Source organism: Terrapene carolina, unplaced genomic scaffold (genome assembly GCF_002925995.2).
Source record: "Terrapene carolina triunguis isolate 2854851 unplaced genomic scaffold, T_m_triunguis-2.0 Scaffold175, whole genome shotgun sequence".
NCBI classification, from domain to species: Eukaryota; Metazoa; Chordata; order Testudines; family Emydidae; genus Terrapene; species Terrapene triunguis.
The window spans coordinates 1,137,932-1,155,634 of record NW_020664526.1 but is presented as its reverse complement, the minus strand read 5'-3'; the positions used below and the strand labels follow the sequence as shown (position 1 = coordinate 1,155,634).

The window sequence follows — 17,703 nt, the reverse complement described above, 5'->3', positions numbered from 1 at the left end:
TTTTTTTAATTAAGCTGCAATGGTCTAAAAATTTGTTGATTTTAGAAGAAGATCAACAATACTGTCACTGATGTTTAAATTTCACCAAAACCTATTCAAACATGCATAGCCATGCTGGGAATTCTAGCAAGTGCTGCATAAATGACCAGAAGGGATATGAAGAAGTGTCAAATATATACTATTTGCATGTGTCTTTCATGTTTGAAAGCAGACACTGTATTCTATTTACCATTCACTTCTGATTCAGCACAAGGTAGCGTATTCATCTGAAGTTCAAAGCCTATTTTTAAATAATTAAATTTCCAACTTATCACTCCACAAGTTGTCACCTGCTCAAACACCAAAGCAAGAAGTTCACCTGTCCTCCCATTGCAACTCCTGTATATCACCATCAATCATACAAGGTAATCCTACAATACTGTAGTTCAATTTAATATTTGCCACTTAAACATCCTCCAAAAACCCAAACAAACTGAGGTGTGATTCAAAACTTATCTCAATGTGCTGAAACCAACCCCTATTGAATATTACTGTTAAACCATAAAATAGCCCTTCTCTCTTCCAATAAACAAGTTCTAATGTCCAAACCTATAGGTGAGTTACTGCTGAGCATATAATTGCTGCCACCTCTGCCTACACACAAGCAGTAATCACCAAAAAGTGCACAGCCTACTCTCATAGGGACTTTCGATTACAATGTGTCATTCTGCCCTGCGGTATCAATCACCACTTCAATAATTTACTTCAGAAATATAATTCATTACTTTGGAATACAATTTGGAACACCCTGAGAATGAAAGCCACAGCAGAAAATCATATTGCATTTAATGTTACCTTGAATAAAGCATAGAGTTAATTACAATTTGTTTCAAAGAACTCACTTTCACAACATTTCTCTTAGGCCTGGTCTACACTAACCCCCCAATTCGAACTAAGGTACGCAACAGCTGAAGTCGACATACCTTAGTTCGAACTTACCGCGGTTCAGACGCGGTCCACACACGGCAGGCAGGCTCCCCCGTCGACTCCGCGGTACTCCTCTCGCCGAGCTGGAGTACCGCAGTCGACGGCGAGCACTTCCGGGATCGATTTATCGCGTCCAGACCAGACGCGATAAATCGAACCCGGAAGTTCGATTGCCAGCCGTCGAACTACCGCGTAAGTATAGACATACCCTTAGTGTGGTGCCACTGATGTACACTATAACCTACATTATCTGCAGATACACTCCAAATAGTAGCCGGAGTGCATTATGGAAACACAGCGTTGTACACCTCTGGAAGATGCTTGTAACATGGTACTGAAAGGGCTCCATTTCACCAGCTAAAAAGCTATGGCTATAGCTGACATCATCACGCAACACCAACCTCTTTCATTCTGCTAGGGTGGCAAACTCCTAGTACTGTATCAGTAAGAGGCAGAACAACGGCTTTTATAGTTGGAGCCCTCCATTAAATTTATTAGTGCTTGCCTACAGTGCCTTAAATACCCATTGTACTGTGCACAATGGGAAGTCAAACAGTGAATTAGATACACTTCAGTAGCTATTGGCTGTGAAAGCTGGAGATTTATGAACTGTAAATAAATGGATCACCTGATCTCCAGCGCTGCTCACCCAAGTTAAGAAGCATATTACAATTAGCACAGTGTCTCTTACACACAGAGCACAGAAGCAGGTGGCAACACACACAGGTATCCAACATGGTAAAGACATAAATCAACTACCCAATTATTCTATGTTATAAACAAACCCACTGTGGAAAATCTGAATATATCTTATACACACTTTCTAGCACCAAATAAACTGCTTTCAAATACAAATTGATTTTGATGAGAGAATAGCATTTGGTGTAGTTATTCCTAAAACTTGATACCTGCCCAGAAACTGAAAGACTTCTTCGGAGATTAAGATGTACCTTGTCATCTTACCTGACCAACAATCACATTTACACCAACTTTGCTGGGGATTTAGTTTCCGACCTACTTCATAAGAGTTTGCCACATACATGCCCAAGAAGCAATGATAGGAGGAATGAAGAGATAGAGGGCCTTAAAGGTCCAAATGATTTTCTCCCTCTACTAGAAAGAATAAAAAGACACAAAACATGAAATCTAGTTAGCGTCCTTGCAAAATTAGCTAAAAGCAGTTTCAGTTACTAGACCTGGTCCAGTCCCCTGCCAATTATAATGGTTTTACAATCATATTTAGAATTTTCTCTCCCTGTTCCTGGTGGCCAAAACGACCCAAACATCAGAAGAAATGACTATACTGAAATGGACTAAACAGAAAGTGTAATGGCTATAGACCCAACAGCCGAAAATGTAACCCGTGTGCTTTTATTGCTGCAGCACTTTATTTTATTGTAGTCCAAAGAAAGCAGTGGGGATGAGGCATGGAACAGACTGGTTTGAATCTATGTCTGTACACTCATGCTAAGTGTAGTTCAAGGGACTCTGATAGAAGCACCCAGACACATCCAGAAGATGGCTATACTAATAGAAGCTTTGCCTTAATAAAAGTCTCAAAAAAGCAGCTCCAATAAAAAATTAAAATACTACATTGTACATTGAATATTAACCTGATTCTCAATAAGTAAAGAACCTAGCTAAAGCTTCTGACTTGCTGGCTGTGGAGCCCGCTTTTACTGAAGTTACAGAAAGTTGCTATTACACACGGGCAGTTCTGTAGGTCGTACACATCCTCAGTCTGAGAGCTGAACCACTAAGCACTCAGGGAGGAACATAGGAGATACTGAGAGTAGCTCTCTCTCAAAATAATCTCCTAAAATACAATCTTTTAAAATAATCACAGGGAAACAAAATGTGGGTGTGCATGCTGAAATAAGTAGGGGGGAGATAGCTCAGTGGTTTGAGCATTGGCCTGCTAAACCCAGGGTTGTGAGTTCAATCCTTGAGGGGGCAATTTAGGGAACTGGGGTAAAAATCTGTCTGGGGATTGGTCCTGCTTTGAGCAGGGGGTTGGACTAGATGACCTCCTGAGGTCCCTTCCAACCCTAATATTCTATGATTCTAAGGTTAAATGTCTTGTGGAAATGCTACATTGTAATAGCAGCACCCTCAGACTGGAAAACTCTTTAGAAAGAGCACACTACCTCTAGACTTACACCCTTAACATTGTTTCAAAGATTTCATATGCTGTTTAAAAGTGATTGTATTAAACAAATAATTACATGTTATGTTGGGGGTACTCTTTCTTCACGTTCCTGGGACCAGTTAGGCCATTATCTGAGGTTTTTGTATACAATACCCCTGGGTTTGACTATGTATAATGGTTTCTGGAAAGTCTTGAATAAGAAAATTCAAGCCTACATTTCAGCAAAGAGTTAAAATGAGGCGCAGGAAGGGAGGCGCAATAGTACTCGTAAATAATTTGACCCAATATCTCACCTGATCGACACAGCACCCAAATATACACTTCATTTTCTCTTTGACTGGCTAACACTGATTTTCTCACAAAGGGGAAATACAGTGCAGTCATATGCTCTGACCCTTGTTTACAGGATAGATACTACCCGAAATCATGGGTGCTTATAGACATGGGCTGGTTCCCTGCACAACTTTTCTTACCACTTTTGGCCTCACACTGATAACAGCAGAAGTAAGATTGCCGATTAAGGCATATGGACAGGTGAGAGATACAGAGGTTTGAGTGCAAAAGAGGACTATGATGCCTACTTATCAGGTTGTGCTTGTTCTTTTACACTGGTACCACAGAGCACAGAACCACCAATAGGCGTATCTAAGCATTCTGATAAACTGTCTACTATTGATGTCTAATAATGATTGACTGTGTTTACACCTATGGTTGACAGAACACTGCTCCGTACTGCAACAAAGAGTTACCCTGTGATACAGATAATACAAGTAGTAGTAATCTATAATTTACCACAATGTCCCATGTTACATGAGCTAGCCAGAAAAAAATCTGTACTCTTGATTATAGTAATCGTAGGTGTTTAACCGAGTTATGTTACAAAGCATTTCAGACAGTAGATTTTAATTTGCATCTTTTTTTTTTTTTAAAGGAAACACTCAAAGTAAGGAAATTCTTCTTAGCTGTAAAGTTTTCTTTTCTTGTATACCAACCAAGATACAAGGACTGCAGTTCCTCCCACCACACAGACTCTGGATGACAACATACTCAGATAATGGTCTAACTATGGCAACCTTCTGTTATTCATGTCCAGTAAATCAACAGTGTTTCTAAAAGCCATTTTAATTATTTGAGCCACAATTTTAAATACATAATTGAGCAGTTCCCCACTTAAATTTTGTATTCTTTTTTCAATCAAAACTGCATTGTTTATATTGAGGTTTTAATTTTAGTAAATGTCAAGAGATGCTAGGAGAGCTGTAAATAAAAAGAACCCTTAGACAAGATTGAGATGAAGAGAAGTTCTTCTTCTAACGGTGATTCACTGTACAGTACTGTTAACAAACTTGGCTATTTATAAGCTCCGCAGAGAAACCACCACACAGATATACAAGCAGAGCCAACCAACAATACTAGCTTTAGCAATAAAATCTTTTTGTAGTTATTAAAAATCATAATTGTGATCAAAGCAAAAACAAATATTCAAACCAACAGCACACTGACAGCACCAACTGAAGGACTAGTCAAACGTACAATGCATACACAGACCATACCTACCTCAAAGCACCAACAAAAATCTATTACAACAATACAATAGGCAGAAAGACATTTCTGTTCTTTAGATGTATATGTAACAGGCTATCTTACAGCAGATGTTTATGGTATGAATACTGCCTGTTTTCGTATGCTAAATTTAGTCAGTATGTGACTAAAGCACTTAAAGATAATTATAATATGCCACAGGAACCCTGTCAGTCATCATCCGTACACAGGCTAACCTTTCCATGCTCATGTATCTCATCCCAAAACGTGCATCTTCAGTACTAATTTCAGTTGTTCACTGAGCAGTTTTCTGCAGCAGAAGAAACAAATACCTAGAGTTTTAGATTTAATTATTTTAGCAAAAAGAAAAATAGATATTTTTGTTGAGGTCACAGCTCTCCTGCCAAATCTTTTTTCTATAAGGTTCTACAGGATTTTGTTGGGGTTGTTTTTTTTTAAAAGTATGGCTCTTTCTAAACCTGTGCTAGCACACAGGCTGGTGCAACAATGGTAGCTGACAAAGGGCAGCAAGTGTAAATAAACAAGCCCAGCACTATATGGGATGAAGACAATGGCACATTCCTAGAATTATTCTGCAGAAAAGAAGTTAAGCTAGTGAATGAAAGAATGAACTTCTTACAATTAGTCTGTACCATATAATACTGGGGCAATGGACTGGTTGTGTACTACAAACCAATGAAGTAATTCCATCTTTTCCTAATTGTATCTGTTTGCTCACAAGTTTATTTTCACAAAGGTAAAACACTTAAGATGGGGGATGAGCAACCAGTGAACCTCTCTGGAAGGGCTGGGCATGACACCTCATTGGCCTGAGTGGAAGGAAGCTAACAATTAAATGCTCCTTTGTTTAATGATAGCTGAATCAATGGAAATCCACCACTCAATGACTAGACCACATACCAGTCTGGGTAGTAGATGGACCATGTGGTCCAAGGAGTTCCCCTAGAGGTCTAACAACAAATGCAGAAGCCAGGTATTGATTTGATTGCAGCTATATGTCTGTAAGCAAGAAATAGCCAGAGAGTAGACGAAACCACAGATGCACACAAAGAAAGCAGTAAGGAAGCACCAAAGACAGCAAGCGAAATATTTAGCGTGTGAGCCTGAGGCCATGACTACACTAGGAGTGCTTTATGGGTATAGGAATACCAGTATGCGATACAGGTAAAACATTCCTAGATTGTGTCTACACTGCCACTTTCAGCGCTAAAACTTTAATCGTTCAGCGGTGTGAAAAAAAACACCCTCCATGGCAACAAAAGTTTTAGCGCTGAAAAGCACCAGTATAGACAGTGCTTTATCGCTGGGAGCCCAGCTCCTGGTGATAAAGCTACGATCCCTCGTTCGGGGTGGTTATTTTTTATCAAAGGGAGAGCTCTCCCCCAGCGATAAAGCGTGACTACACTGTCCACGTCACGGTGCTGCCGCGGCAGCACTGCCACAGCTGCACTGTAACATGGGCAGTGTAGACATAGCCCTAGTGTGGACACAGCTATACTAGCAGAGATGCACTTTTTACTGATTTAATGAACCTTCCCCCCGAACCCCCAGCTTTGCCAGTACATCTGTATCTACTCTAGAGACTTCTGCCTGCACAGCTATGTCGGTCAGGTATCACACCTCTTTACATCCCTGACCATAACAGATGTGCAGGCCGAAATCTGTAGTGTAGTAGTGTGGACCCAGACTTAGAAAAAGTTGTTAGAGCTTTTGGGTACAGTGATGGCTGGAAAGGGGCATGGAACTGTGAGCAAGGAAACTGCCTCCAGCTATATGATTCCTATTGTGTTCAGGAAACAGGAGTGTGTCTACATTCTTTGTAATGTAACAGGATTGCATCAAACACCTGACTCCACCATCAATTTCTCCTCCTAAGGGAAGCAACCCATAGGAACCCAAATTTTGGCTAACCACTCAGATCAAAAAGGGTAACTTTGTAACATGGTGTAGTTTATTTACAGTTTTCTATCTGCCCTAAAAAATAAGGACTGCATGACTTAAAATCCCAACCTGTGGAACGTGATAACACAAGTTAATTCTGCATATATCTGTAACCCTCTGACCTAATCCCTTTATAATTTCTTAGAAGTGTAGCAAGAGGGTACAGCAAAGAAGAGCTGTGACAGGACCATATTTTATCAGTGAACAACAGCATTAAAGACCTTCCCCATAACAAATGTTTTTGGATACATATATGGAGGCTGTTAGCTCTAGTTTCCTTTGGGGCAGTTTCCTGTTTTTGACATCAGAATGACACCTACCAGGAAAAGGTATCGTGTCCAAAAGCTCCCTCCCTTGAATTTGCTTAGTCTGTCCCAGACAGAGAGCCTCTCTAGACAAGACCCACGATCACATTATGGGGCTGCTGGGATTTCAGAGGAAGATGCCTGAGTATAATCTTTCAATATGTTCAAATAAATTATTTAAATTATTTTAAGACTGAAGAGTGTACAATATGCAAGTGTAACTAAGCCTGATTTTGGGAGAGAAGGGGGCTGTAAAAACCACAGAAGGGACTCAATGATTAGTCTAATCTCTTAAACATGATTATTTCATACAGAATTTGAAATTGCACTTTTAATACACCAATTTAGCCTTACAGGGTGTTGAGAAGCTCCTGCAAGTCTCTCCCTTCTAGGCCACAGCCTCCTCTCAAGCTCCCTTCTCCCCTCCTCAGCCAGACTCCAGAAAATCCAGAAAAACTCTCTCACAGCTGCTCCCACACATCCGCTGGGAAAAGTGAAGCTTCCAACAACTTGCAAAAGAGACTGGAAGCTCTCTGGAACAGGGACTGCCTTTTTGTTCTGTATTTGTAACGCCTAGCACAAGGGGCTCCTAGGAGCTTTGGTAGTAAAAGTAACGAACAGCAGTGGCTTCACTGGTGTGTGTGGGGGGGGGGGGGGGGGGGGGCGGGGGGACTTCCGGGGGGGGGGGGGGGGGCGGAGGACATGGTAACTTCCAGTCTCTGAGAGGCTGGTTTATGAAGATCTGCTCGTGGTTGTGGTAGGGTTCCTCCAATATGGTAGATCTAGCTACATAGTTCAGGACTGTCACCTAATACAAGGAGCTTTGTCTAAAAGATGTTTACCTCTCACCTCTTTGTATTAATAGGGGACTAGGCACCCCACCTATACAGGCTGGCACCGAAGTTGATGTGAAGAATGGGAGGGTGATCATAAATGGAACTGGGCCTCTCTATCCACCCAGGTCAGAGGTGGCATCATCGATGAGGAAAGCCTTCCAGGGAGTTCCTGGAGATCTAACTGAAGGTGAGAGGAAATGGAACAGTAACTATGGGTGTGGTCAGAGGTACCACTGATCCCAGGAAGTCAGCTCTTGGAAAGGTATGAGGATACCTCAGTAGGGATAAATAGTACCTGAGGAACGTCTCTATGGTAGACTTTCAGGAAAAGATTTAACGCTTCCAGATTCTCAATCCTTTCCAGCGATGACATGCAACTATAACTTCCATGAGGAAACGGAGGCTGCATAGGCCATTTTGAGCCATGTTTCTGATCGAAGGGAGGTAACGGGTGGGATCCCTCTCATTTCCACTCTGAACCAGTCATAGCTCCTCCTTGAGGTCCCTGCCCTGGCTCTGATAGCCTAGCACCAATTCTTGTGCTCTCTGTACCGGGAAGCATAATACTTTTTATCTGGTTCCCGCCCACTAGCTCTTGTGCTGCCAACTGGCTGTTGCAAGTCTTTGCAGGCCTGAACACAGCGCAGACTGCTCTCACTATCAATGGGTGCAACCACAGATGAATGAAGCAAGAGAAGCAGAGCTTCAGCTCCATGTTGAATCTCAAGGCCAACTGAGGAAAGCTGCAGCAAAAGAAAGCCTTTATACTCAAGTGGCTTCTGGCAGAAAGACAAGGAAAAACTGGGAAACAGAGTCATGCCAGGATGACAAGGACTAGGCACCAAAATTTCCCATGCAGACTGACTTCTCAAAGTAGGTAAATTTTGTCCTCAGAAACTAAATTAAATGAAATGTATCTCATAACATGCAACACATCTTAATAATACACAAGTCACTTTTTTGATGACAGCTACTAAGATTTCCAATCTGAAGTGCCAGTGCAGTAACAAGCAACGTCTGCCCTTCCCTCTGAGGGTATCCAATAACTTATTAAAGCAGACAAGAGTGCATCCAAAGAAGTTGGGTAAGGCAGTGCATGGGAACCACAGCATACAGCTCCCCAGATGTTTGGAGGGGCGCTATGTATGTAAGAAGGAGAGAACTGGGGGAGATGATCTCCCACTGTGGACCACTCATTCCTTTCTGCCTTGCTCACATACACGCTAAGTGCGAGCAGTAGAGCTGTAGAACCTACTTCGGCTGCTAGACCAGAGCACAACTCTGATGCTGTTCTGTGGCTTGCCCTGCCACCAGTTTCCCCAATATCCAACCTTGTAACTCAGGTGGAGGTTGGGTTTGCCTCTAAATTCATTCACACCCCCTGGTGACAGAGATTTCATATCTATAGTACCAGTTGCAGGTATTGCCTAGTCTTGGTTTGGCAATTCAGACATCATTTCATCAATCTAGCATTGTTTTGCTTGGTGACAATTAAATGGCAAAATGAGTGTCCATTTGTTACATCCACCAAAGCAAGTTAACTAAAACTTTAAAACATGGGTTGCCAAATACAGTCGAAATACTTCACTATAAAAAAAAACCAGGTCTATATGGAGAGAGGGCAAGTACTGCATAATAGCTAAAAATGAATTACCTGATCCACCCTCCTGAACATATTTTTAGGGCAAAATGCAGGAAGTCTGTTGTCCCAGACCTCCTATAATTTCCAAAGGAGATCATAGGGGAAAAAAAACTTTATATCCTCAAACTGGATGAGTTATCCTATCAAACTGAAAATTTTAACTCCTTAAGCATACAATTGGTTTCCCAGTGTCTTGAGCTCTTGAAAGTAACTATCCTTTTGGCTTGAACTTAGAGACCCTAAGTTCAGTGTCTACAGCTTCTGTGTCAATGCCAAGGATTTAAATATTGTAACATGCTTTTCAGACAAGCATTCTTTGGTTGTGTCACGTTTACCGGTCTCTGAGGAGAAATGAAAGACTCAGTTACAGGCACTAAGTGGCTACAATGCAGTATAATTAGCCCTACATCTGAGGTGGGCTCTTTTTAAACCTCCCCTTCCCCCCCCGCCCCCCGCAACTTCCTTGCTTCAGGTTAACAACAGAACTGCTGCAAGTGTGTTGGCAGCCAAATGTGTGAACAGGTTAGCAGAGAGCCAAAAATTCAAAGACCACACATGTATGTCTGCTGCTGGATCATTACTTTAACAACCATTATGAACAACCAGATTTGAGGTATTTAAGTACAGAAGAGGAAACAACAATTAGACATTGGAACGCTATAGTAGGAGCATATTTAAGTTTGAGTGCACAATCAATCAACTGCAACTAGCACTACTAGATTCTGCTTTAGGAATCACCACCGACTCTATGTCCATCCATCTATAAGATTATATGAAAGAAGACAAAAAATGAAGGACCCAGAAGGGCCAAACTTTCAGCCTAGTCTTAGGCAGATCTAAAGCAATTTTGAGCCCACAAAAGTGCAGGCATAATTAATGCTACTTAGACATCCAAAGACCTAACCAAACCTCCAAATCAGATGCTTCGACATTTAAGTGAGCTTTATTATGCCCACAAATTGCAGACACAAAAGAGAAGGCTAGTGTTTTCAGTACTTGGTCCTTCCACTGTTATTTCAGGATACATATTCAGGTCCAGGTTGCTTTTGTATCTCTTCAGTTTTCTTTTGGATGAATACAAGCTATTTTAATAGTCATTGACATATTGTCTCCCCTCCCCTTTCTGCAGTCTCTCCCTCCTACCATGCTGATCAGTGTCATTCTGTGTTTTGACACACACACACAGTAGGATGAATCAGTACTAAAACTGCTCCTTCAAGCAACGATAGCGCTGCTGAAGACAAAAGGCTTAATAAATATCCCTTCGTTCACCTCACAGAAGGGGGTGAAGCAAAGCAGCACAACTGGGGAAGCGAAAACAAGATGGTGAATAAAAATGAAGCATCCTAAAGACCAGGGACCTCTCTGACACTATAGGTAGCATCTACACAACCTGCAAAGCTTGTACTACTTTGTTGCCTAACACCTGTCCCATGTCTACGCCACAGCCCCCATTGTTGATGGCACAAATATAATTGCACTGGTGCAGAACTTGTTTTCCTAATGTAGAGAAGGTCCCCCAAGAGGTCAAGGTACATGAAACTTTGGGTTAATGGAGGCTTTGAATCCCATTGTCTAACGTTTTATACGACAGAAAGGGATTGAGGTACAGACAATCATGAAACAGAATTTAGCTTACAGAGATCACTGAATACATTAATTCAGTGGAAGAATAAAAGCTCTCTCTCTTTACCATGTTTACTTTCATGTTGACAGAGACTCAAGTAACTTCAGGTTCCCAAAGACTAAAACACAGAACAAATTCCTGTTCATTTCTTTATGTTCATTCTCAGGCACAGCATCACACTGCCAAGTAAGAAAAATAATATTGTTCTCATTTAAGGTAATTTCTTGCATTTTTAGTAATTAAAAGCAAGAAGATAGGATCAAGTTTATTTCCATTAAGCAGCACTGATTTTCTTAAACTAAATGCATAAATCTGTACCAATAATAGATTTCAAAATGTCATGCTTTTTAAGATGCATAATAAAAAAAACTGTATTTTGCATAACAATAATACTTAAATATGTGTAAGTTCAAACCAGACTAATGTTGGCAATGTCAAATGAAACTACTGGCTGACATGATAGCATTTAGTATTCACCTAATTTATTGTATGCAATCATGGAGCACCAAAGGTTATTGCTCTCCACTAGCAATAGTTAGATTAACTACCCCAGTGTTATGCCTTGAGTGAACAAAAATATAAAGCGTTTCAAAGGGCAAAGAGTTAAAAAGGAAACCGCATTATTCTCCATGAAAAATAGGTAAGACATATTGTGCATTTTCTTCAGTAGCATTATCAGGCCAACCCCATAGTACAGTTGATTTCATAATCAGAAGCCTCCACTTTCTCAGAGATACTTAAAAACAGCCAGGTATAATATTAACCACATCTGCAATGCGCATTTAAGTAGCCAAAATTCTACAGTTTTACAGTTGACTAGCTATCACTCCTTACTCTGAACAGAACCAGCATTCTTTCTAACAAGGGTATCAGCGTGGGTTGGAAAAGGCCATTAACTGCCAGATACCTTGGAACACTGTATTTACAAAATGCGTTCTTCAGAACAAGACTCATTTAATTTTATAATCCTCATCTGGCATCCAGCGAACAGTCCTAACTTATGCAACTATACATGGATATAAATAGTTGTAGTACGGTGCTATGTAGTTAACTCCTTCATACCAGAAGCCTGCAAAACTTAAATAGGTTCTCAGATGGGAGGATGCAGGTAGAGAAGTCCTTTAAGAAATTTCGTCACCACAGTACTGGAAAAAAATGATTTCCCTTGGCTAGGTGGATGAAATATGGATATTGCTGTGAAGTGAACTCTCAGAGTACCTGCTACACCTTCAGGAATTGGGCTTGGCACTCAGTTCACTAAGTCAGGGATTCTCAGAACAAATTTTTTGGTGGCCTCAGAGTGCGGCCACCAATTCTTGCTGGTGGCTTTTTCCTAAAATACTTAATTAGCTTTAGGAAAAACAAATATGCACATATACATGGCCAAATCATTGTAATTTATTTATTGCCAGCTAGTAAGTCCGTTGTGAAAAGAGTTAACAACAAATATACAAGAATCACTATTCACAACAGACTTACTCAGTCCTGTCAACAAGCCTGGGGACAAATTAAGCCCTAGATGGGAGGGTCTGGGGAGGCAGTGGGGGCCAGGGAATGGGGGTGAGGAGGGGAGACACAGTGGAGGGCTGGAGCCCGAAGCCTTGTGACCACAGCCTGCAGCCCCGCCACCCCAGGGCTGAAGCCCAACGCCTGAACCCCACTGCCCCCAGGAAGGTGGGAAACTCACTGGCTGCCTGGTCCTCCAGCATTGTGCCCTAGGACAGGGGGAGCAGGGCCCAACCACTGCTGGTGGCCCCAGCAATCAACACCAAGGCAATGCATCCAGGAGCAACAGGAAGGGGCTACTACTTTGGCCCTCCTCCCCCCATCACAGCCCAGGAGCTGTGGCTGCAAGAAAAGCCCCTGGTGGCTACATTTGAGAAACTCAGTTCTAAGATGTTCTGGATGGAAGCTCCACTGGCTGGGTTTCACAGGCCAAGGAGCACATGGAAAACCTCTTCCACTTCACCAGGTAGGCCATCCAAGTGGAAGGTTTCCAACTCTTAAGTAGGACCTGTTGGACAGCCTCCGAACAACGCTCTTCCTACTCATTCAGCCATGCAGCACCCACGCTGTAAGGTGTAGAAAACTGATCATCGGATTCAGGGTGCGGCTGCAGACCTGCACAAGGTCGTCGGCAAGAAGAGGAAACGCCATGGGAGGCTGAACTGACAGCAACGAGGGCCAAGAACTGGTCCAGTGTTCTCGCATGGCTCTGGAACGGTTCTTGGGAGGATCCCTTCAGAGTGTTACCCTCTCGCTGGGGTAAACCCCTTGGCTTCACCATCTCCTGGATCCAAACCCTCTGAGCCTTCAGCACACCTTCCGCACTCCGTGAGCCCACTCGAACAGGACCCCTGCATGCTCAAAGGAAGCAATGCACCCCCAACCTCTTTAGACTGGAGCGACTCTTAGCGTTGTAAAAGCAGAAGGGCTTACTGGATGACTGGAGCAGCATAGAAAGTTCTTAGGTAGCATCAAGAATAGAAAGTTACAACATAGTCCTTCTAGGTCTCTCCAGAGTCTAGGTGGGCTAAGACCCCTTTGTCCCTAGTCCAGAAGCATGTGACCTGCTTCCAGCCCCATACACTATACCACACCTAATGGCCCCTGGTCCATGTTTGTTCTCCAGCTGGTCGCACCCTGGTGGTTTCTTGCAGAGGGGTTTCTAACCCCTCATAGGTTAGAAAACGTCCTTGCCGTTGTCTGGGTCCAGGTGGCAGTCAGACCTAGTCCTCTGGGTCTCTGCAACAGTAAAACCCCTTCCCACCACCTAATATTTTGTATGAGTGCTGCATGTTCAATTAAGAAAGTCTCCCACTTCGTCACAGTTCAAGAACCAAAGGGCCTGAGACAGTTTGGAAGTACGCTCCAACTGCTGGGGCTATCACAGGCACCAGCCCTGCGAAGTCTTCGACCAGCAGCGAAGACAGGACCAAAAGGCAGAGCAGATCCACCACAGCATGGTACGACAGTGTCAGACAGCATCAGTGCCACCATTGCTCCAGTCCTTACCAGACTCAATGGATGCCAGGAACCGGAGTCAAAGGTATGGGGTTTCTGCCCTCCCTAGCCTACACCAAGGGAGGCTCGCAGGGACCAGTCTGTGCTCTTCTTATGGGAAGCAGAAGAGTGGCCCTGGGACCTGGATCACTCACAATCGGTCTTATGAGACCTCTTCCCTGGCGCCAACGACGGAGAACTGCACCTGTGCCTCTTCGGAGAGGTTCCTGCCTTGGAACAAGAGGCAGCAGCACTATCCAAGCCTGAAGGCGATCTGTGGCCCAAGGTAAGCCTAGGTAACAGGTCAGGCCGCAAGGCCTGTTCAAGCAGGTGCTCTTTGAGGTGAAGGTCCTGCGTCACCTGAGTCCCCATCTTGAATGATCTACAGATCGAACAGCACTCTTTAAGGCGGGCTTCGCCAAGGCAGAGCAAGCACTGCATGTGGGGGTCACTGTTGGGAATCGCCACTCCACATGAAGGGCAATGGTTGAAACCCAATAAGGGCATCACCAGGGAGCATGCTGCAAACACTATACTCTATTTTTTTTTTTTAACTAATCCTAACTAACTAAAATTTACTCTTAACTATGGTCAATAGGCTAGGCTAAAAGAATGAATGCGAGGTTATTAAAACAACCACAAAGAGCTCGGACTCCAGCTGATGGGCAGTGAGAAGGAACTGAGGGGGGTTGGGATGATGCCACCTCATATAGCCAGGGGACGGGCTACATATAAGAGGCATGAGCGCCACCTCTCTATGGCTACTGCTAGGCAAAAGTCTCCATCTCCAGTGTGCGGGGCGTGCACGTCCCTACTTGGAATACATGTCTGCATCTACTCAAAGAAGAATCTCAAAAATATCAGTGTAAGAACTTTGGGGAAATAGATGTCTCAGGGTACTCTTACTATACCCACTTAAACTTCACCTCAGTTGGCAGGAAACTAAAGACATTACCAACTTATTCCACCTAAGTCACTTAACAGCCAATGGATGGTGAAGTGGACACTTACCATATCACAAAACTACCATCACAAAATGAACAAACTGGCAACCTAACTGCAGGCTTCCTGAATGGTTATGCGCCTCTCCAAGAGATTGTTTCTGTTGGGGTGATCTAATTTTTCAGCCTAGTCGGGAGGCTCATACTGTTGCCCATAAAGTACTATAATTATTCAGAGATTGAACTGACGATTTCAGACTTTAGGTCTATCATCCAGTACTTTTCATGAACACTCATTCCCCTTTAACAAAGCAAACCCTGCCTCTGTCCTCAGCCAGACATTTCCACAGCACAGCAGAAATATTAAAGTTATCCAGAGCAAAACCAGGGTGTTTTCCTGATCTAACAACCTTAATATGCATAATAATGATGCAATTGCTGTTGTACCATCCTATGTGTTCTTAGACTAGGATCAAACAGTTTGCTATGGGGAACAGCAGCATGAAAAGCTAGAGGTGGTTTTATAGCAGTAACACAATTTAGAGCACAGTAAATTCTTAGTTTTTGACTTTTCATAGGATAAACAAAAATCCTGAATCCTAACTACAGGAAGTAAGGAGAGCAACTCTTAGAATTTGCTCTACTTGGCAAGACAAAGACCTGTGTGTAACATGTTCTATGCAACTCAAAGCTGCTCGATATAAATAGTGGAAAGCCACTGAACTATGAAAAGTACTTAGATGAGAAATGGACAAAATAAAGATAGCACTATTCCAGGGGTAGGCAACCCACGGCACACGTGCCAAAGGCAGCACATGGGCTGATTTTCAGTGGCACTCACACTGCCCCGGTCCGGGGGGCTCTGCATTTTAATTTAATTTTAAATGAAGCTTCTTAAGCATTTTAAAAACCTTATTTACTTTACATACAACAATAGTTTAGTTATATATTATGACTTATAGAAAGAGACCTTCTAAAAACGTTAAAATGTATTACTGGCACGCGAAACCTTAAATTTGGGTGAATAAATGAAGACTCGGCACCCCGCTTCTGAAAGATTGCCGACCCCTGCACTATTCCTTTTATATTGGAAATACCTTGGCCAAGAATGTACTGAATGTCTTCCAAAACAAGGTAGACTTTCACTCCCTTTTTTCCAAGCAAGTGGCTCCTGAACGGCTAAATGAAGCAGAAGTGATGGATGATGCCAGGCTCTTTGATATCTGAATTTGAGGACTTTCCAGGTTATTGAGAAATTACTCTAATTCATTGATTTAACTATCAAAATTAAAGAACCCCTGAACAGTAAGCAGCAACAAACAATAGAGAGATGTCAGGGAAGCAGTTAAACAAGACTCAGCTCACTCACTCTCACTTTACCATTGCCCAGTGCTTACAAATCAGAGAGAATATAGTTTCAGGTTATAAACAAACTGACATTTTAACAGAAAGAGGTAGTTACAAGTTACGTTTATTACAGCTGAAATAGTAAAGTGATTGACAATATGTTGCTTACTTTATTTAATAACAACAGTACACAACTTTTATTTTATTTTGTTTTAATCGCCCTTAGCATGGCAGAACAGGCTACTCGGCTCCAGCTAGTAAGTGTCACATACGTTTTTCAAGTCCTGTGCATAATCAAACCAACTTGTCAAACATTCTAATCAGGCCTGAAGTTCAATTTTAACAGCTGACAGTTGACTCTAAACAGCTACAAGAGAAAGTTAATTCTCATGTTCTCTATTAACACAATGAAATATTTTCTGCATGGGATCTAGGGATTGAGATGGAAAAGCAATCTCCCTTGCCAACATATATAAAAATGTTTGTCAAACCAGAAGATTCCAGAGTGAAGCAACTGCGGAAGGAATACTAGGGGCAGCGTCCCAGTTTCTCAGTCAGTCATGTAGTAACAATGTCCACATAAGTAGAACATTTTTAGTCAGAATAAACATCAGTAATTCTGAACCTCTTTCCTAAAATGGATTTATTTTCAAAGAGTCAAGGGGCATAGCTTTCTTCTCAAGTGCCACACTTTAGTGGTCAATAATGTTTACAGCAGAACAATCTGAAATTAGGGGCTCATCATAGTACAGTGATGACCAAAACATCAGGCTCCTGGGACATGACTAATTTGGAGGATTGCCCCAGTAGACAACTATGTGCATATGTACAGGGAAACAAATTCACTGAGTGTCCGTGTGCTTGGCACTCTACAAAACAGAGGAAGCAGCAGTCCTGTCCCCAAAGGCATATATACTATGTACCATAAGGAAAGACATTCTCAAATCAGAAGGAAGATTTTATATGTGGCTTCCTCCTGTCTTAATGACTAGAATAAGCACAATGATTATCATGAGGATAGGTGGCCAAAACTAGCACTAGTGTTACGAGAATCACCTCTTCTCAAAATATATTTACCTGGAGGTTTCAAATTAACAACAATTTGGGTGAACGACAGCTGCTGGGAAATATTTCTGGAAATCTGGACAATTGGGCTATTTCTCCAATTAACTGGACAAGCCCAGCAACAAGTTCATATCCATGGAAATTTGAAGCGATCAGTGCATGAACAGCAAATCAAAAACACTGGAGTTGGTAGCAATCAGCACAGTGCTTTCTGCCCTCCACTTGTGATTCCTGGCATCTCAAATTCACTCCCGCTTCAACAAAGATTAGCATTCAAAACCTCAGATAAGATAGCAATTTGCTTGAAATCTATCATGG

General features: G+C 42.3%; 1 protein-coding gene across 2 annotated transcripts in view; it reads right to left on the bottom strand.

The window, feature by feature from the left end:
• LOC113406986 (arf-GAP with GTPase, ANK repeat and PH domain-containing protein 1) overlaps positions 1-17,703 on the bottom strand; it is a 636,559-nt gene that overhangs the window by 459,542 nt on the left and 159,314 nt on the right. The gene's annotated exons all lie outside the window — the stretch shown is intronic.